This window comes from Bactrocera neohumeralis, chromosome 3 (assembly GCF_024586455.1).
Source record: "Bactrocera neohumeralis isolate Rockhampton chromosome 3, APGP_CSIRO_Bneo_wtdbg2-racon-allhic-juicebox.fasta_v2, whole genome shotgun sequence".
In the NCBI taxonomy this organism is placed as follows: domain Eukaryota; kingdom Metazoa; phylum Arthropoda; class Insecta; order Diptera; family Tephritidae; genus Bactrocera; species Bactrocera neohumeralis.
In genome coordinates this window covers 75,800,055-75,821,970 of record NC_065920.1, presented here as the reverse complement: position 1 = coordinate 75,821,970, position 21,916 = coordinate 75,800,055, and the positions used below count along the sequence as shown (strand labels likewise).

At 37.1% G+C, this 21,916-nt stretch overlaps 1 protein-coding gene across 6 annotated transcripts in view; it reads left to right on the top strand.

Moving 5' to 3' along the window:
• Positions 1-21,916, top strand: part of LOC126751978 (uncharacterized) — a 180,444-nt gene that overhangs the window by 15,302 nt on the left and 143,226 nt on the right. The window contains exon 1 of one of the 6 annotated variants that reach the window (XM_050462489.1): positions 17,416-17,512. The exons of the other annotated variants lie outside the window; for them this stretch is intronic. The gene's annotated coding sequence lies outside the window, so the exon portion shown is untranslated. Of the gene's footprint in view, positions 1-17,415; positions 17,513-21,916 lie in introns of those variants that run through there. 6 annotated transcript variants of the gene reach the window in all.

Genomic DNA, 21,916 nt, shown 5'->3' with positions numbered 1-21,916 from the left:
TTCGCAATCAAATGACAGCGTTGTGCTATATTTTCAACACGCCAGCAGCAACGAATGCAGCACACGTCTTCGGCGCTTGCGAGAAGAGCTTTGTTTCACACCATTTGATGTCATCGCATTGCACAAACCACACACGCATACACACACACACCAGCATATGGATGTGAGCGACAGCACAATCAGCTGCCAGTAAAACGTTCACGCATCCTCACTCACGCTTTATTGTCGCCGCATAGATGTACAGCTGTGTGCACGAAATTAGTAGTGCTTATTTTATTGAGGGAAAAACAGGAAAATATTCAGTTAACGGTTTAATTTTTAAATACTAAATGTTTTCGATTAATTAATAGCATTACAACCATGCATTGTCGTAGCATAGAGTCCATTAGATCCTTACAACGCTTCATAGCGATTTGAGCACAAGCCTGTTTGATCGCAGGCCAAAATTGTGCTATAATAGATGGAGTAGTAGCAACAACTCGTTTAATATCATCTCACCATAAATTTTCGATTGTTTTTCGCTGCACTTCCTGCGCTGCCTCGAGCATTACGTCGATTATTTCCGATACAAACCACTTCCCAGCTAATTTGGTCGTATGTTTGGGGTCGTTATCAGCTGAAACATAATTTTTATAGGCATTTTCTAACTGAAAAGCAATCCCATACCATTATGCTTAGGCCACCTTGTTTAAAAGTTTTGGTCGCATACCTGCGATGGTAAATTGTGTTTGGTAGTGGACGTACATTTATTCTGGGCCTTGTTCGTTGGAAAAAAGCAACTTCGCTTTCATCAGAACACAGCTCATTCCACCAATTTGTAGATTGTCAATTGAAATGTTTTTTTGAGAACTTTATTCTTGCAGCCACATGTTTCTTCGCCAAGAGAGGTTTCACATTTTCAAAATATTTTCAACTAGTCTCCTCTGATTTGCAAAGTGGTAGCCGACAAGACTAAATAATTTTTTCTCAAATTTAAGAATTCTGCGGGCTTATTTTTTACATAAATTAGACCCGTGAAAATGGCATCGACACTTACCAACCCTTTGCCGATTTCAAAGCTTCTTTTGACCACACGAAAAGAAGCTGCTTTTATGTCGCAACGGCTAATCTAACGTTGTGCAACACCAAAAGTTCCGTCAGGATCGGGAAGAACCACTCCGAGCCGTTCGATATCAAACGAGTTTTCAGACAAGGCGACTCTCTATCGTGCGACTTCTTCAATCTACTGATAGAGAAAATAATTCGACCTGGGGAACTAAATAGAGAAGGTACCATCTTCTATAAGAGTGTACAATTGCTGGCGTATGCTGATGATATTGATATCATTGGACTCAGCAACCGCGCCGTTAGTTCTACTTTCTCCAGGTTGGACGGAGAAGCGAAGTAAATGGTTGTGGTAGTGAAAGAGGACAAGACGAAATGCCTCCTGTCATCAAACAAACAGTCGTCGACTTGGCTCCTATCTCACTGTTGACAGTCATAACTTAGAAGTCATAGATAATTTCGTCTATCTTGGAATTAGCATCAACAACAATAACGTCAGCCTCGAAACCCAACGCAGGATATATCTTGCCAACAGGTGCTATAAGGGGCTATTGCTAAGTAGGCAATTGAGAAGTAAAGTTCTCTCTCGATGAACACAGACCAAACTCTATAAGTCACTCACTAAGTCATCCTGCTAAATCGTGCAGACGAGTGGACGATGACAACATCTAATAAGTCGGCGTTACGAGTTTTCGAGAGAAAGGTTCTGCGGCAGATTTATGGTCCTTTGCGCACTGGTAACAACAATGAGATAGTTCAGCAAATTAAGAAACAGCGGCTGCGTTGGCTAGGTCATGACGTCCGAATGGATGAAAACCCTCTGGCTCTGAGAGTGTTCGACGCAGTTCCCGCCGTGGTAAGCAGAGGTAGAGGAAGACCTCCATTCCGTTGGAAAAACCAGATGGAAAAGGACCTGTCTACACTTGGAGTCTCCAATTGGCGCCAAACAGCGAAAAGGAAGAACGAATGGCGCGCTGCTGTAAACTCGGCTATGACCGCGTAAGCGGTGTTTGCGCCTATAAAGAAGAAGAAGATAAGCTATATGTTCAAAAAATCAATATTTGAATTTTTTACATTTCCTCATCCGATCCTCAGTTTTGTCTTATTTTATAGCATTTTAATTTGTTGTAAAACTGTATCCCGCCATTGCTTCGGTTCTTTTTAGGTTCTGTCTTGTTGCCTTATTTTCAACATTCGATATGTTAGGAAAGGTCTTTAAATATAAGTCTCTATTGCGCTACTTTTTTCATGCACTCAACTGTATGGCGCTGTTGAGATGGCAAATCTGAGGCATAACGGTAGACATGTTTATATAATACATATGAGCAAGAAATATGAAAATACATAACATATCTATATTATATACATATGTACATATATATGTATATGAATGCATATGTCTATATGTACTGCCTGATTTTGCATATAAATTGTTGCATTGGTAACAGTTGGCGCAACACTTCTTGCACATGCTGAGTTGCAGATATTCCCGTACATATACACGTGCATGTATGTATGTATGGTATATGTCGCTGCATGGATTTTGTGCAAATAATTTCCCAGTTGGCCATCTCATTTTATTGCAATGTGAGCTGCTGCTGCTTTCTTTTCTCCAAAGCACACACACACACGTACACCCGCACAAGCCGTTCGTGGCAAGGCATTGTCTTTATCGCATACCGGCAGAAGTGGCGCATTAGACGCAGCTGCCACTGCATTTATCTGCTGTGGGAGGCGCACCAAGCGGCGTTGTGACGCATTGCGACACTTTGTTTGACGATGCTTGGCACACACGCGCACACAAAGCGGCAACGAAGAATGTTAATGAGCGTGTGAGTGCAGAAATGAAGAAAGTTGTGGTAACGTGGGGGAGACTGTGGTGGCTGTTGCTAGCAAGCGGAGCATTTTGCATATGCAAATGTTGGTGCAAAGCGCATAGCAGCTTGAGTGAACGTTGCAAATGTATATACATACATATGTACATATGTATATACATAGGCAGATGCATTTACATATAAATATAGTAAGTGCATTATATATGTATGTACATATGTATGTGTCTGCGTAGATGTCTTGCTTCCAGTTTGCTTGTGCCATCACCATTATATAAACCTTTTCCCAGCCTCTAAGCTAAGTAATAGCACCCTACACAAGCACATATCAACATACATACATATGTATGTACATATGTACATCTTTATAGCACGAAAAAACATATTTCTAGCATCGCTACTGTGTGAGAAATCGTCTTTTTCTGATGCGCAGCAATGGATAATCATTTCTCCACGAAGCTTATGTTAAATTGCTTCATCTTAGGCGGCGCTGTCGATTCGGTTTTGTGTTGCACGGTACGCAGGTGTTTCACACGGCAGGATAATTGAGCCAGCCGCAGCTACTTTCAGCTTTGCCACTTACATATAGATAAAAGTACATAATATATACATATTTATACAAACATACATATGTACATATATATGTATGTACATATATTCGAATGCTTGTATTTTGATTTTGCCTCTTGTTGTACAGAAATTATGAAGTATTCAGCAGATTGCTCTATCAATTACGCATAGTGTTGCAGGTACGGCCGTATGTGGCAAGCAACGCTTACACATACAATGCATACATAATAAGCACTTTATATGCTTATAATAGGCACTTAAGCACAAATACATTTAAACATTTACATATACATACATACATACATATATTACTTATAAGGTTGTATGCGTGTCTGCTGCACAACCAAGGAAGCATCTGCTTTGCCACTAATTTGGTTTGAATTTATTTTTTTTAACATAAAAGCAAACGCACACACACACCTAAATGTGTACTGCATTTTCTTTAAGACTTAAGCTTAGTAAATCACTTTATCAGCAGCCCATTATATTTTTCTATTATCCTTTATTCGCCTATATTCTTAGGAAAAATTCATGTGGCGCTTAAGACTGCTTAGCATGTAAAGCAGCGTGTCGACAGCCCAGCATAGCTTTTGTTTATAAGCTCATTATTATGCTATCGAAGGCATTCTGCTGCATACTTTCTAAAGTACCCTCATGTCTTTTCATTATTTTTGCATGAAGCGCAATCAACTGAAGTGAGTTTATGTAATCGTTTTTATTGAATTTCGTTTAGAGAGAGACTTTATTGAAAAAAATGTTATAATCGATAAAAATTTCCATGTATATATGTATATTAGGGTGTTTTTTTTGAACTATTAATTTTTTTCAGTCCCATCATGAAATTTACTTGGAAATACCCTAAAAAAAATATGAAAAAATCACGATTGTCGTGTATTTTCATTGGAAATTTTATACATGCCTTCGTCCAGTCCTTAATGTTAATATTAAGGGCTGAAATTTTCAGGGAATTTTTGTACGGTATTTCCAAGGAAATTTCATGATGGGACTGAAAAAAATTAATAGTTTAAAAAAAGCACCCCTGTATATACATATACATATACATATATATTGTGTTATCGAAATAAGTGATTTATTTAGCTCAATTATTGAGATTAATTCATTTCACTTTTCCATATGAATTTTGATATCTAAGAGCGTATAATAAATCTCTTTAAAGAGTTTCCCCGGTTAAAAAACATACTTTTTCAAAAAAATGTTTTCTCATATAAAAAATGAAATATTTTAATAAAATTTTTTATCATCAGAAACATCTATTAATAGAAATTCTGAAAATTTTTGAAAAAAATATTTTAAACTCGGTGACCCCTCGGACCCCACTGAAAAAAGATGCATCCGCGTTGGCTGGATAACTCCTTACAGGAGCAGCTAAGTGAAAAATCACGTGTTTTAGTTAAAACCTTAACTTAGAACTTGGACGAAGAAAAAAAAAAACTGAAAATTGGATTTGTGGCAGACATTTTTACAGAAAAATTAAAATTTCAGTAAAATTTCGCAAAATTTTTTTTTTTTTCAAATAGTTGTAATTGAAAAAAAATCCTTCGTCCAAGTCTTTAAGAATTGCATATCAAAGATTTGTGTAACATTTTATGAAGATCGGTTTAGTAGTTGTCGAGAAATCTTGCCAACCGACTTCAAAAACACGGTTTCGAGAAAAGTGCGTTTAAAGACGGCGCACTAAGTCCAGGCAGCATCAAGCGCACAAGTTCTTAAGGCTGTATCTCCGAAACTATTACTCAGATCAACTTGAAAATTTAGGACAATATTCTAGAGATGTTGATAATTTAACAAAACAATAAAAAAAACTTATATTTTTTGAAGCCAGTAAACCCATGTTAATCCTTAAGACACTGAAAGCTTGAAGCCATAGGTTCAAATAAGAGAAAATCTCAATCTAAACATTTTTTTGATTGAACTCTGCCAAAATTCTCGCAACGACTAATTTTCTTAGCATATGGACAAAATGAAAATAAACACGTTTAAACTGATAAACTTAGAACCTGCTTCGTAGTAAACTCTAGTTTGTTATCCTTTATTGCGTTTAGCAAGCAAAAAAAAAGCATCAACTATACTTCAACTACTAAGAAATATAGACAACTTTCCACTAAATAAGTCCTTTGTTGGATGGATTAAAGTAGTCTCCACCCACTTTCTTGCCTTAATGAACCTTATCAACCCTGTTGGTCTTCTGCCTGACGTAATAATGCTTTCGAAGCAGCTCGGCTGTTCGTGCATTTTCTTCAGCATCGTACAATAAGTTTTGCCACTACTTCTTCAGGTTGGTTACTCCACCTGAGACACTGTCTACTTCTACGTCATTCTCTCTAGATTCTCGCATGAAAACATTTTTCATTGGAGCGTCATCATCTATCTTGACCCACCCAATGCTATCGCTAGATGCTTATTCACTGCACAATGTCAATTTGGTGGCACAGTTCATGCAATTAGTCGTTTGTGCGGATACGATAGTAGTTGTCAACTCGTAAAAATCGAATAATCTTGCAAAATACTTTCCTTTCGAACAATCCAAGCACCAGCTCTTAAGTTTTTAGCATCATATCTGCTTCATACGGGGGTACGTGTACTACGAGCGCCTTGAAGAGTGTTAATTTTGTCTATCGAAAGATGGTTTACATTCTAATTGCCTACTGTACCCGCAATAGCAGCAATTCGCAATTGTTTTATCGCTGAATTTCAAGGCAGGCATCATTATTCTTGTTTATGTCAGTGTCAAGATAAACGAAGTTCTTGACTGCTTTTGAAAAATAGTTCCTAGCAAATAGCTCGCTCTCCTTCAAATTGCTGTTGGTAGCCAGCACATAATTCGTCTTGTCCTATTTAACCACCAGACCAGTTACCCTCTCGTTAGCCGCAAAAGTTTTGGAGACATCCTGCTCGCTACGCCAATTAAGTTTTTTCTCAATATTTCTTTCTCTATTGAATCTGCTGGTTTAAGGCCTAAATTAGTAATAAAATTTCAAATCTATTTGAATCCTAAATAAGCTCAAGGTTGTGGTTGAGCCTTTCTGCTAATACCTTGATTTTATTAGGTTGGTAAATCTCTTATTTACCAGCGAGTTTGAATATGTGATTGTTTCAAGGCTCTCGTTAATGACTTTAGATGTTTCCGGAGTTCAAGTTTGTATATCTTACTGTAGTCCTCTACTTCATTCTTTACCATAGGCACACCAAGGGTTTATGTGCTCGGCAGAGCCACGCTAAAACACAATTTTAAATAGCGTGCCCATCCGATGTGTCCACCTTGTCTGAAAACTCGCATGGTATTAAAAGGTTCGAATAGGTTCGTTCTTACTTTGAGGAGGCTCATTCCCTAAAAGTAGTTTTAATACACTTATTAAGGAAGAAACATAATTGATCTATAATGAGAGTAGGAAATAAATTTCATTTAAATTTAAGGCCTGGAAATGAAAATTTATTAAATTTTATTTAACAGTTTTGGCGTCTAGATGAACAATGATGCCAAATCGTATCACATTCCATTGGCCTCTAATTCTACATGTAAATTTGAGAGATAATAAATATTTATTATACTCTGAACATATATGTACGTTGTACACCCAGAAGGAAACCGCGGACATTCTGTAAATTACCTCTTCTAACGGGTGATCTAGGTAGAGGTACTTTTTCAATCGCATTTTTTGACAATTCACGAGTGAGTCGTGCCAAGCTGTCATGTTATTTCTGTTCAGTATTGTTTGGCATTTCTTCATGAAAAGACTTACGTCCGAACAATGTTTACAAATCGTTCAACTCTACTGCGAAGCTTCACGTCCTGTAACGAATGTGTTTCACGGACTTCGTTCAACTTATGGTCAACATAATCGGCCCACTGAGCGTTCTATTCGCCACACCATCACCTATCTTGAGATCCAGTATTCATTATTGAATAATATTCGACCAAACAGACCACTTTCAGCATGCTGTGGAGAAAACATAGCAGCCGTAGCTGAAAGTGTACACGAAGACCGTCGAGAGTCAATTTGGTGCCGTTTGCAGCAACTCGGACTGACGTACATATGTATGTAACGAATTGACGCATTTTACGTTGAGATCTTAAATTGAAAGCGTACAAAATATAGTTTGTGCAAGAACTGATGGGCTCTTAAAAAGTTCCAAGAAGATCCGAGGTTTTCGGATCTTTTTTTTGTTCAGTTTGAGGACCATTTCTGGCTCAATGGGTATGTAAACGAGCAAAATTGCCGCCTTTGGGACGAAGAGAAACCTAAAGAGATTCAAGAGCAGCGCAGAAAAAACAACGATTTGTTGTGGTTTGTGGGCCTGTGGAATCATCGCTCCATATTTGTTCAAAAATGCTGCCGGTGAGAACGTAATCGTCAATGGCGACCATTATTGCGCCATGATAACCGACTATTCGATGCCTGAAATTGAAGCTCGTAAGCTTGGCCACATCAACAAGACGGCAAGGCGATTTGAATTCCCAAACATCGCATCAATCAATGGATTTATTGAAAGAACACTTCGGTGAGTTTCATATTTTGAACCGGTCGATTGGCCACCAAGACCGTGTAATATCATATCGTTAGACTTTTTCCAAAGTGTAAAGTCTATGCGGACAATCCCGCTTCGATTCAGGCCTGGGTGAAATCGCGCGTGTCATTCGCCATTTATTAGTCGAAATGCTCGAACGTTCCATCGAAAGTTGGACTAAATGGATGGATCAACTGAGTTGTAACCGCGGCTAACATGTGAAAGAAATATTCTTCAAAAAATAAATATCAAAGAATGTTCTTTTGTATGATAATGAACATTCCAAATTAAATTTGAAAATTCTGCGTTTTTTCTTTAAAAAAAAGTAAGGAACCTCGAAATGGATCACCCTTTAACTAGCTAACGTTTGCTTTCCTGTTTCTTTTTGACTAACTAATTTCCGCTGTTTTGCTGACATTGACATTTCTGCCCGCATTCCCAACGGTTTCGCAATATTTATGCGTCCAAAGTATTCACATTAATTTGGAAATGCCCGGACAGTATTCCGCATGCACTACATTGTGCAAATTTTAATGTTGCGATTTTGGAATGTACGAAACGGCCCATTAAACACATTCACCGCACTCACGAGCGTGTGTGTCGGCTATGCGCCGCTCTAAAACCTGCCGACCGCCCACAATTGCACAATGCCATTTCACAAACACATACACCTCTTAGGTACATATGTATGCACATAGTTTGGGTTGCCGAAAATTTTCGGTTGAACTCGCTACTTGTACAATATTCATAATAACGCTGCATAAAAAGTATGATTGCTATTATTTTTAGTTTGCTACAACACAGACAGCTACACCCGTATTAGCTGTGAACTAAAATTTCGTGTATTTTATGTTAGTCGCTGCCATTGTTGCTGTTGTTGTTTGTGTTTTCCACGATATTTGTTATCTAAGCTTTTCAAATTCACATGCCACACACTTTGGTTGCCTGCGGGCGCACATGTCGCGTGTGTATGTGTGTATGCTGGGAACATGTGTGTACATGAGACATGACAACAAAACCACACACACACACACATATGTGTCTGGTGTTCGTGTATGTTTGCATGCGCCATTAGTGATTTTTTGTGGCAAACGGGAAGTAAACATTTTTCGGTTACAACGCCGCTGCCTCATGGGCCATGTCGTTGGTTGCACACGACGCCAGCACCGCTTCGTCGCACCAGCAACTCACCGCTTTGCCAACCATGGCCAGCCGTGGCAACAATGCCGCAACATAGCTCACTTGCAACTTGCTTTTGTTGCTCCCTTGTTGTTGGCCGCCCGGTTGCCTTTGTTTATGTGTGTGTGTGTGTGTGAGTTGCAGGCGGCATTGTTTTACTGCCAATTATTAATGTGATGTGAATATGCCTGGCATGGACAGCGCACAACCAATGATACCACTGGCAAGTTGCGCTGGCTGTGGTGGCAAATGGGTAGCTACCACACGGTTTTAAAGAATGCATGCATGCGCACCGTTAGTTGCAATGCACTCATTGAACTGCGCTCATGCTCGGCACATACCTACACGCTCGAACTATGTAAAATATGTAAACAGTTGGTATTGTCCTTAGCGACATTTTTCGGGGTTTCAGTTGTTTTTGGCTCGGTTTTGTTGTTGTTTCGTTTGTTTTTGTTGTTATTAGTCGCTTTACAGATAGCCATGACCATTTGTAGCGTTAGGTTTTCCGCTTTTGCACTATAAAAGCGTAAGCCTGTCACGGTTATTATCGTAGCTGGTTGCATATTGGTGGTCTTAAGTACTGGCGGCAGTACCGACTGTTGCAAGGAAAAATGAAAAATGAAGAAGAAATGTTTTTTGCGATTTTTTTCGCTTAAAACCAATTTTGACTTTTAACTTTTGCTCTTGTGTGAGTTTTCAATGCCATTTTCCGGCAGTACGATAGCGTAGCCACTGTTGTTTATAGATAACCCGAAGAGGTACTCGTAGATATGTACATATGTACATACATATGTATGTATTATATATACTTATACACATATATAGCCAAAACTCAAATTTTGTTTCAATATGAGTGTATGATAACCAATATATAACCCATATATAACCAATAAATAACCATTTTATAACCAAAACTGAAATTTTCTTTCATTATGAGTGCATGATAACCAATATATAACCATTTAATAACCAAAAGTCAACTTTTATTTCAATATGAGTGTATGCTAACCAATATATAACCATTTTATAGCCAAAACTCATTTTTAAAAAAATGAGTGTATGATAACCGTTATATATCCATTTCATAACCAAAACATATACTTTGTTGCAATATCTATTATATTTTTTCCCCTTCTCCTGTAAACTAATGAAAAGTGATGTAACGTTATCTTGCATTTTAGGTGACGATATGTATACATACTCGTATGTAAGTCTGTAGTATTCTCTACTGGAGTTTAGTTTCATATAGGGCTCTCCAGCCCTGTCTTTAAATGGTAGTACCCGTACCACAGGTTCAGAAGCTTCATACATATTGGATCACGAGCATAATCACATCAGGGTAAATTAAGTTGCAGGGTTGACCTTCCCGAGAAAAATACCTATAGAACTCGCTTGGATAGCTGTAACATTTGGTCTTTTGTGTTAGTCAGAAACTCCAAAAAGGGATCCCGAGGTTTTCAAAAATCCACAAAGCATTTTGAGTTTACAACAAATTTTTTAAGTCGATTAATATCAAAGACAACAACTTCGCTACGGTTGCCGAAGTTGTGCCTTACGAGATATTTCTAACTTAGTTTGGCAAAAACCGGGCAATAAAAGAGTAAGTGGCAAGTTCATTCCGCCTTCCTTACACTATACAGCTTTGACAAAAAACGTCTGACATGATATTTTTACACACCGCATATGAATCAATTGGCCAGTGTCCATTTAGCATCTCGGCGAGTTTGACTTTGCTAAGAGCTAGTAGTTCAGAAGATCTGTTAGGGTTCACGCTGAAGGATCTCCCGGTCGCACAACTACTTATTTTTGACCAGCGCTTTTTGAGCTCACGGGAAGTCCATTTGTTTCCTCGAAAGCAAAACGACAACGAAGTGCCGACTCACTTCCAATCAGATGAAATTGTGGTAAGGTTGCTAAAGGGCAAGGCCATCGGCTTAGCAGCTTCCGGCGATTGAAACCACATATAAAAAACCTCAGCCCAAAATAATCGTATTTTGGTGGAAGTTTATGTTGAACACGATCTAGCTGAGCAAACATACGAAAAGTGGTTCGTATGCTTTAAAAGCGGTGAACGTCGAAATCAGTTTCCAGGTGAGGAATTGGAAGCATTATTCGATGAAGCCTGTTGTCAAACACAAGAAAAGATCTCAGGCCTTTTAGGAGTCACTCAAGCAGCTGTTTCGAAACATTTAACTGCAACCGGATACATTCAGAGACGTTGAAAGACAACTTTACACGTCAGAAACGCTGCTGAACGAAACAAGTTTTATTTTTGCATCGGACTGTGACTGATGGTGAAAACCAAATCCATTAGGACAACCTCAAATACAAAAAATCATATTTGAAACCTGGCCAACCAGCCAAATAACCACAAAGCCGAATATCCATGACCCCAAGGTTATGTTCAGTATTTGGTTGAATCATTAGGACTTGAGCTTCCAAACCCAAGTGAAACTATTAATGGAGAATACTTTCGGCAACAATTCATCGAATTGAAGCGAGCGTTTACCGAATAAAGTCCAGTATTTGCGACTAAACACAAGCATTAGCGGTTAAAAACTATATGAGAAACCGTGGCTGGGTCATAGCTCAGACCTTTCCCCAGCGGACTACAATTTGTTTCGGTCGATGCGGAACGCTCTCACTGGAATATATTTAGTTCATATCAGAACAGGATATTAAAACATTGCTTGATGCATTATTTTCCTTTGAGTTCTTGAAAAACGTCAGGCAAGTGTTAGAGAAGTGACAGGAAAGCTCGACATATCTCGCGATTCCGTTCGAATGATTTTGGTGGATATTTTGTGTATGAAACGCGTTCTTGCTCGACTTGGCTCGATAAAGTTTAATTTTTTTTTCAAAAAGCATACCGTAAACAGGTTTCTATGGACAAGCTTGATCGTGCGAATTCCGATCCCACATTGATAGAGAGCATTCTAACTGCCGATGAGACATGGATTTTTGAGTTTGGCATGCAAACAAGTCAACAATCATCGGAATGGAACCCGTTTTCAGTCGATTGATGAAAATTCGCTGAAGGGGCTGAAAGCCTTCCGACAAAGTGCTTGTGAAAAGTGTCTCGAGGACTGGAAAAATCATTTAAGTGTATTACATCTGGTGGGGATTACTCTGAAGGTGACAAAAAAATACTGATGAATAAGTAAATATTTTGCATTTTATTTGCAATTTCTGGGTATTTTTTTTGTCACAATTTACTCCTTTTTTCGCCGCCATTTCGCAGCGCTGGTAACTTAAAAAGTCATTGAAGATATATAGTATGTTGTTTTTATTCTTATTTTCCTCCTCGTGCATTGCCTGTAACATTGATTTGAGCAGTTTTTTAACCGTAATGTGTGCGGCGTAGTGCCAAACCGTCGACAGTCGCAAGTTATTGTCATTTGGAACACTCCCCCGCATACTCGCGGGCGCATAAATACAAATTTATACAAAAAGAGCTGCACACATTAGTCGAATGAGTGCAACGTAGCGGAACATTTTTAGTTTTTGGTAAGCATTTGGCATTGCAGCCGGTGTGTACTCGTGTTTTGGCCAGCGCACAGCTATGGGCCGTCATGGTGCATGCAACATGCCAGCAGGTACAAGCGAAAAACAATGCAGGAACGTGAACTTAGATGCTTGGCAAGCATATTAACATACACCAAATAACTACCTACATATGTACGTGTATGTAGTTATCTGTGTTTGTGTGCGTGTGTGTACAACTGACAGGTTGTTGCAGCATATGTATTTGCATAGTCCATTGCCATTGGCATGTATATGTTTGGCATTTACATACGTACAAATATGCCATTAAGCTCCCAACCCTCTTTGCTTGTAATTACCTGTATGTACACCAACAACATAAGCCACTTTTTTTTTTTTTTTCCACAATTGCCGATATGTTTTTAGCCGACTTGCCCTTTGCTTCCGACCCATTCAGCGCTTGTGGAAGCCGTTCATTTTACACAAATGCTGTTGTTTACATTCTTTTGGAGGTACATATGTATAATATACATATATGTATGTATGTATGTACATTTAGTTTTTGTTCAATCATTAATGACACCGACAGCCGATTTATCAATTCTCACATGCATAGATTGTGCATGTATACCAGTTTCAAAATATATACTTATGTAGATATATCATTTTTGTAAAACTTCACAATAACTCTGAAATGCTTTGAACCTTATACATATATGTATGTTCGTATGTAAAACATATGTTAGCATTCTATATACCATATGTTTATGTATAATCATATATAAAGAACTTAGAACGAATTACTAAGGGGCTTTATGAAATCAAAAATATATATGACAAAAAAGCAAAGGAAATTGTAAATAAAATTGAAAATATTTAATTATTTATCAATAAATATTGATATTTTGTCGCTTTCAAAGTAATCCCAGATGTAAAACACTTACACACCAAGGTTTTTTCCAGTCCTTGAAACACTTTTCATAAGCACTTTTTGGGATGGCCTTCAGCTACTTCTGCGAATTGTGTTTTGTTAACTCTTCGATCGACCAAAAACGGGTTCCACGGAGCGGCAGTTTCAGTTCAGGGAACAAGAAAAAAATCACATGGAGCCAAATATGGTGGTTAATACAGTGGTTGAACGAGGGTATTCATTGCAATTTTGGCTTTAAATTCGGTCAAAATCGTACTCTTTTTGAAAAAAATTCAGCTTTATCCGGAGGAGTCGAGCAAGAACGCTTTTCATACCCAAAATATGCACCAAATTCATTCAAAGGGACTTGCGAGCGATGTCGAACTCTCTTACCATTTCTCTAACCCTTAGCTGGCGATTTTCAGGCATCATTTTCCTAATTTTTTGAAATAGTTTTATGTTGTAGAGGTCGAACCAGTCGTCCAGTCGTCCAGAACGAGGCATGTTTTCAACGTACCACTCCTGGACTTTTGTTTTCATGTTCTTAAAAAGTACAAACATCACCTACATTTTGAGAAATTCGTGCTTAATATAGGTCTTTTTTAAATCTCCAACATCATTTCGCAAATGCCCTGAACGAACACAGCACCTAAACTTCCCGCAAAGAAATCCAGATGAGAATTTTGCGTATGTATGTTAAGAGCATATTACGTCCCAAAGCTTTATACAACATTATTATATCATTTATTAAGTCTTCGTTATTATCCGCTTTATGGTTTTCTAGAAAACTTTGGACAAACTTCATAAAACATTGCCTAGCGAGTTTTTCCTGACATTCAGTTTTTGTTCAAAGCTGTGAGTTCTCAGTTGCCGTATTTGTGGACCTATAAATATTCCCTCTTTAATTTTTGCTCGCTGAGCTTAGAGAATTTCTTTTCAAGATATACAAATCGCTCTGTTCATCTATCGTCTAAATCCATCTCTAGGTACAGCTTCAAAAAAATAATTATCAGTGTATTCGGCACTAAGTAGGCTGGCTCTATTGGCCGAAGATAAGTTTGTGTACTGGCTAGTATGTTTGGACTTGTTTGTAATGCCTTTTGTTTGAGTCAAACAAAAACACAAACTATTTTATTATCAGCTGTTGTCATCGTCTACGCCTCTGAACCATATAGCAGGACAGGGATGATGATTGACTATTACAGTTTGGTCTCTCTTCGCCGAGAGAGGACTTTACTTCTCAATTGCGTACTCATTCTGAAGTAGCACCTATAGTCAAGAGTTAGTCCGCGTTGGATTTCGAGGTTAACGTTGTGGTTGGCGTTAATGCTGGTTCCAAGACTGATACCTAGGATTTCGAAGTTATGACTGTCAGCAGTGTCGTGGGAGCCAAGTTGCGCATGCGACAGCTGTTTGTTTGATACAGGAGATAGTTCGTCAATCGTATGTATTAGTTTATTAGATAATATCACTGTGTACTGTGCGGCTACAGTTACAGTTTCTTCTAGTACTATCGTCGCACGATATGAGAAACGCAGTTTCGAGAAAAATGCCTTAAGGTTTACGTGTTGAAGCCGACTGACCCGAAAGCGTTGACCTTACTGTGAGTTGGACAGAGAAAAATTGTGATAGTCTTCCACCTTCAACCTCATTCTTAGCATAGTGTTTCTAGAACTTTAAAGGTAACTTTCAGCAAAAAGAGAATTTCCAGATTTTTGTCGAAATCCCTTACTTTCCAAATTCTTCTTAGCATAGTGTTTCCAGAACTTTAAAGGTTACTTTCAGCAAAAAGAGAATTTCCAGATTTTTGTCGAAATCCCTTACTTTCCAAATCCTTTATATTAATTAAAAATGTTTTTTTGGAAATTTTATTACCACATATTTTACTTAACTGTATCACCTAATTAAATTTTGAGTTTATTTGAAATATAATAAATATCCATTACTGATTTCCATGGAATATTTTAATTCGTAAAAGCCGATAAAAGGCTTTGAATAAATTTGTAATAAGCCCAATTAGTTCAATTTTCACTTTGAATGAAAAGCTTAAATTCTGATTTATTTGCGTAGAATGAGAGTATGCAACATATTGTATATACATATGTAGCTATATAAATATGGAATATGCCATACCTATGTGAATATATTTTTATGAAATAATATAAATATATACGTATAATAATAATATGTATAAATATGTTTGCGCACATCGCTTTTGTGCCGCTTAATTTATGAACAATGAAAATTTTGCTTTTATTCAGATTGCCTGTAAATTTATTACAGTGGAAATCCGCACAAAAACTTTTGCAAATAAATATTTTTGTATAGAATTAAGTCGGTCCAGAAATATTGTGTGCTGTGTGCATTTAAATATTTCAATGAAATTTTGTGCAAACATTTACTTATAACACAAATAAAAATGTCGGATATTTATGTAATTCTAGAGAAACCAATTTGAGGTGTAAAATTACAAAAAAAAAAAAAAATTGAAATTATACTACATACTGCTAAGAGCTAAAAATAGCAAGTCTTTGTTCAAAATTTTTAAATTCTTAATTTATTCTTCAAAATTTATGTCGTCCCCCTCAAAGAAATCCCCCTTGGCCAAATCTTCGAAATAGTTGCTTAAGCCAATTTGGCAAAAGACTCATGAAGAACCAATGCAGTGCAAGAGTTGTCGGCCGAAAATTCTGGCCTCTTTTTATCTCACGCCGATAATCGGAAAAAACCGTCAATATAACTTTGATTTTTGACGTGCTTTCACGTGCTTTGACGTGGTTTTTGCTGCTTCGGTTCCCCTTTGATTCGGATCAAACGATCGTATCCGGGTCGTAAGCATAGATCCAAGACTCTTCGCCGGTAATAGTACGTTTCATGGCATCCTGGTTACCGCCACAATGCGTTTAGAAAAAATTTAGTGATTGTAGAACAAATCGTGCTTTCACTTTTCTTAGAACCAAAATATCTTTAAAAATGGATTTCACTAATCTTTCCGACATTCCGACGATGCCAGTTAATAGTCGATTCTCGAGTACAAATTCATTTATTTTATTGACGTGCTGATCATCAGTTGATATTGATAACCGTCCTAAACATGGTTCGTCGTCAACGAGTTCTCGACTCTCTTTGAGTACTTTGTACCAATCACATTTGCTCGCGACAAACAATTATTACCGAAGGCCTTTTCCAACATTCTGAACGTTTCGGCACCAGAAATTTGATTCCGCTTACATAATTTAATGGAACTTCTTTGTTAAATAATTTCACTCATCGTAAGAATCGCCGAATGTACTTTATCTACTTCAGAAAGACAAGCGTATACTAAACACTAGTGATTATTTTGATATGAAATTTAGTCTGATGTCTTTGACAGTGGCGAGAAAACGGTACTGGCAGCAGGCAGCAGAAATACGGCATGCCAAGCTACTACTGCGACGGTACAACCATGCAAAGTTTAGAAATATGATCAACCTCTCCCGAGACAAATTCCATCTCCTTGTCGCGCTTTATACAGGGCACTGCAGGCTTAAACTTGTCCATCATGGTCATAGACTCAGAACACCTGATTCTAGATTGCTCAGAAATTTGTAGAAGCAGGCTACGGGACCTAGGTTTCATCTACGTGACCAGGGATCACATCACCTCAGTCGTGCCTAGCAAGCTCCTGGCCTTGCTCTGAGTGCTGGCCCTTAGTGACCATATGTTATATAGGAGAGCAAACAAAGTCTTCCCATAAATTTTTTATTCAATTGTTTTGTATATTTAATCTTTTCTCTTAAGTCCTTTTCCTTGTATTATTGACTTTCATAATTACTCTTTGTGTAAATTTTCTCCGAATTATTCTTCTTATTTTTTTCTTTTTAGGTGAGTACAAATCAGTTAAAGCAAACAACAGTCCAGCCAAAGGTAGCGTACATATTGAAACAATTAGGAGGCTTAATAGATGAACAAAATGTTTTCACGAAGGGTAAATATGCTCTTTTTTTAATGCACCTAAGTTAGTTACCATCTGATCAAATTAAGACCGGACTAATACAAAAAACAAAACACTTGAAGAATTTCAATACAAATTCTTATTTTCACCATTAAAACAGGTTCCTGAACTAATTTTCCATCTTTCCATACACTTGTTATAAGCCTCGGCTGGGATGGCATTCAGTGCCTTCCGCGAATTTTGGTTTTTTTCGCTTTCCGTTCGTTTCTGTAACCGCCATTCGGTATATTGTTGGACAGTTTCGGCGTCTCACTTACACACCCACGTCTCGTTGTTTTTGTTGTAGCGACGGAATTCTGCCGAATCGACAGTACTTGTCTGGATAAAAAAATCGTTGCCCTTCCGCTTACGTAGAACCGACAGTCGGGAAAACGGCATCCCATCTCGTCACCAGCAATTATGTGTTTGGTAAACCTGGGGTTCTAAGTGACAAAGTCAAGCATCTGTTATGCGACTTCGGAGTTTCTACAAAAGACTGACATATGTATGTCGGTATCAGTTTAGTAATGACATGCTTCGTACCCATAACGTTAATGGTAACATTAACCAAGACATTATCCAAAACTTTAACCAAAATATGTTGGGTCGATATATGACAGATGTTTTGATCTTTTGCTATCTCTCTGATGCCAATACGATGAGTTAGAAATACAATTCGATAAATCAAGCAATAAGTTTTATCGATTCGGTATGCGTGCACTGTTTAAATGGACCAGTCAGGGTAAAATTTGATCAGATTTATGTAAGAATCAGCGATGCGTATTATTTAAGCTGTCATCGATTCGACATTTCTCTACGCGCTATCTTTGGACACTGCTCTCTTGTCAAATACAAGCGAGTTGTATTAGATACTAGATACTTAGTTTTCGGGTACATTAAGCAGCTCATATAGTTTTTCCAATTCGCTACTCTCGAGCTTTCGGCAAACCCAAGACAGTTATAATTTAATGACTGCTCGTTTAACATTTAATTATGGAATTCTCTATAAATGCTTGCTAATACGTTTTTAGTAAATTATGCTAGTCTGTTTTAGACCAATTACTTCCTATTTATGCCAGTTCGTTGTTCGATTTCTTAGACTCCTAAATCTAAAGTATACAAGACAGTTATAATTTCGTGACTGCTGGCTTAGCACTTGATTACAGAATTCGCTTTAAAAACTTGGTAATTAGTGAACGAGGGCAAAACGAAATATCTTCTGTCATCAAACAAACAGTCGTCGCACTCGCGACTTGGCTCTCACGAAACAGTCATAACTTTGAAGTTGTAGATAATTTCGTCTATTTAGGAATCAGCATTAACACCACTAATAATGTCAGCCTGGAAATCCAACGCAGGATTGCTCTTGCCAACAGGTGCTACTTCGGACTGAGTAGGCAATTGAAAAGTAAAGTCCTCTCTCGACGAACAAAAGCTAAACTCTATAAGTCGCTCATAATTCCCGTCCTGCTATATGGTGCAGAGGCTTGGGCGATGACAGCAACCGATGAGTCGACGTTACGAGTTTTCGAGAGAAAAATTCTGCGAAAGATTTATGGTCCTTTGCGCATTGGCCACAGCGAATATCGCATCCGATAGAACGATGAGCTGTACGAGATATATATGACGACATTGACATAGTTCAGCGAATTAAAAGACAGCGGCTACGCTGGCTAGGTCATGTTGTCCGGATGGATGAAAACACTCCAGCTCTGAAAGTATTCGACGCAGTACCCGCCGGGGGAAGCAGAGGAAGAGGAAGAGTTATAATGAAAATTATTTTTATATCTAACCAAACTGTAAAAATATTTTACTAGAATTAGCATAAAATCTATAAGCAGCTTCGCAAAGCTTTAACAGCTGTGACATGAATAATTTAATCTCGCTTTTAAGGCCTTTAATTGGATGTGTGTGGAGAGGCTTAGCTGGTGGCGTATGATGGCATTGATTTGTGTCATGAATGTTGCAGCTCCAATTACGCAAACTACTAGGGCTTCATGCCACAAGCATGCAAGACAACAAAAACAACAACAATAGTAACAGCACAGCAACAACAGCAACAATTGTAACAATAGTTAAACTAAGCAACTAAAACAATGCCTACAAAGCACAATAACAAAAACTGATTACTTGCTTAGCTATCAAAATAAACAATAAGAAATCACAGCGGAATAAATAAAACATATATGTATGTATATGAATACAGGAGTGTGTGTGTGTGTAACAGTGTTTTGTGTTGTGATTTAATTTGCTTAACAATGAGCGACAATACAATAGCAAATGCAAATGTGAATGAGTGCCATTGAGCCAATTGCAACATGTGTAAGTGAGCTGTTATTTCACACACATATATACAACTACATACATAAGTATATGAGTATATGAATCTATAAAAAATATACTTACATTTTATGGCAATTAATACCCGTAATATATTTTTTATGCGCAAGCGTTGACAATAAAAGTGCGTGTTTAACCAGAATTTCCATTCAGAGATGCGGCAAAGGATAGCCACATGAATGGCACACAACAATACACAGATACAAGCACATGTAAATACATATGTATTTGATATAGTTACATATTTGCTTGGTATAAATATAGTATTACTTCCACATATGCATGGAAGTGAACAATTCGATTTGAAGTTTGCATTGTGCAGCGGCATGGCCCTGATAAATGATGAAAATGACTGACAATGAGTGCGCGCAACAAAAAAATAGCAACAACAAAAACTGTAAAATGCAATGCAAACTGCCTGGGGGCTTACAGCATTGTGACTTAAATAAAAATAAATGCAAAGTGCTGCGCTTAAAAGTGTTTACATTTAAATTGAAAAACCTCAAAAATGAAAAAGAAACACAAATTATTTATGTATGCAACAATTGCAGCGCCTGTTGTTGCAACAAATTACACTCGAGGGTTATTTGAAGTTATAAATTTTTAATATGCACATTTTAAGTTGTGTAAATTCAGTTTATTTGTTTAAAAAATGAGTGTGTGTGAAAAAAAATTAAAATAAAAATAAAAAAAAAAAATAAAATAAAAAAAAATTAAAATTTATAAGCCCCAGGTTGCATGCTGGAATTTGCACGCTGATGCAAGTGACATTTGTTGCTTTCGAAATTTTGTGAATTCAAGGTGGTTTGAAATGAAATTGATATTTTTGGTACAGAAGTGGTCCGATTTGTAATTCAACTAGAACCCTTTTACAATTGAATATATGTACATATCTTCGAAGAAGTCTCATTTTGCTGAACTTTTGTCATCAGATGTGAGGCTACAAACTAGTTGGACAAATTTAGCAACAAATTAAGTATTTTTGAGGAAAATTCACACATACATATATTGGGTAGTCGAAAAAGTATTTCCGTATTTCTAATCAAGCTTCAACTTATTTTTTTTATATAATGAATTTTAATAAAGAAATTTGTACCATTTTGGTCGATCACTTTTTGCCATCTTTCCGCTAGAGACATTATTCTATCAGTGTAAATCGCAATTTCGAAAAATCAAAACAGAAGCGAGCGAACCATTATTGTGCTACACGAACTGATACAGCATCGTCTCCGCGGAAAATCGTCTCTTCAAAAATTTCATTGTTGCTTGCGTGGAACTCTTCTTTTTTTTTATACAAAAATTGCAGAATTTAGCGAATTTCTTCATTATTTTCACTGGAGACTATTTTTGAGGTGAATGCAAACATATATTTAGCAATAGTGATCATCAAGGCCGAATAAAAGTCAGCGGGAAGTCTGAAATGAGGTTTTTGAATGTTAAGAATAATATTTAGATATTTATAATATTTAGTAAATATTAATATTAAAAAAAAATATTCAATACACCTTTGAAGAATGGGATGATTTTACAATTATAACTTCAAAATGGCTAAGGCATTAATAATTAGAAGCTTATCTTGAACCCATAATTCGGAGAAATTAGAAAATTTAAAGTGCTTTGAAAACGCTTTTAATATTATATTTTGACTATATTTTTTCCTTATCAGTTACTTATTAACATTTCAAAAATACAGAAAAAAAACATGAAAATAAAAAAGATAATAATTTCAAAAAATAGGTGGGATCTCAAAAAGTCGGCACGTGACTATAGCTATGATTTCCGAATTACTGAAGCAATTTGAAACCAAAAAAAATCAAAAAAAACTAGAATAATGTTGCAAAGTCTGGAACTACGGTAAAGTTTGAAAAAAATCTCGAAATGGCGACTGTCTGAAAAAAAATAATTTTAGTACTATTTCTTTTGACAGTTTTGAATTTTTCAAAAAGAGTAAAAATTGAAATCTGAAAATAATAGAAAAGTCTCCCTCAACATTTCAGGAAACAAAAATCGTTGTGACTTACGTGAGTACCTGCGCGCGACGGCCTAACCTCACGGTGC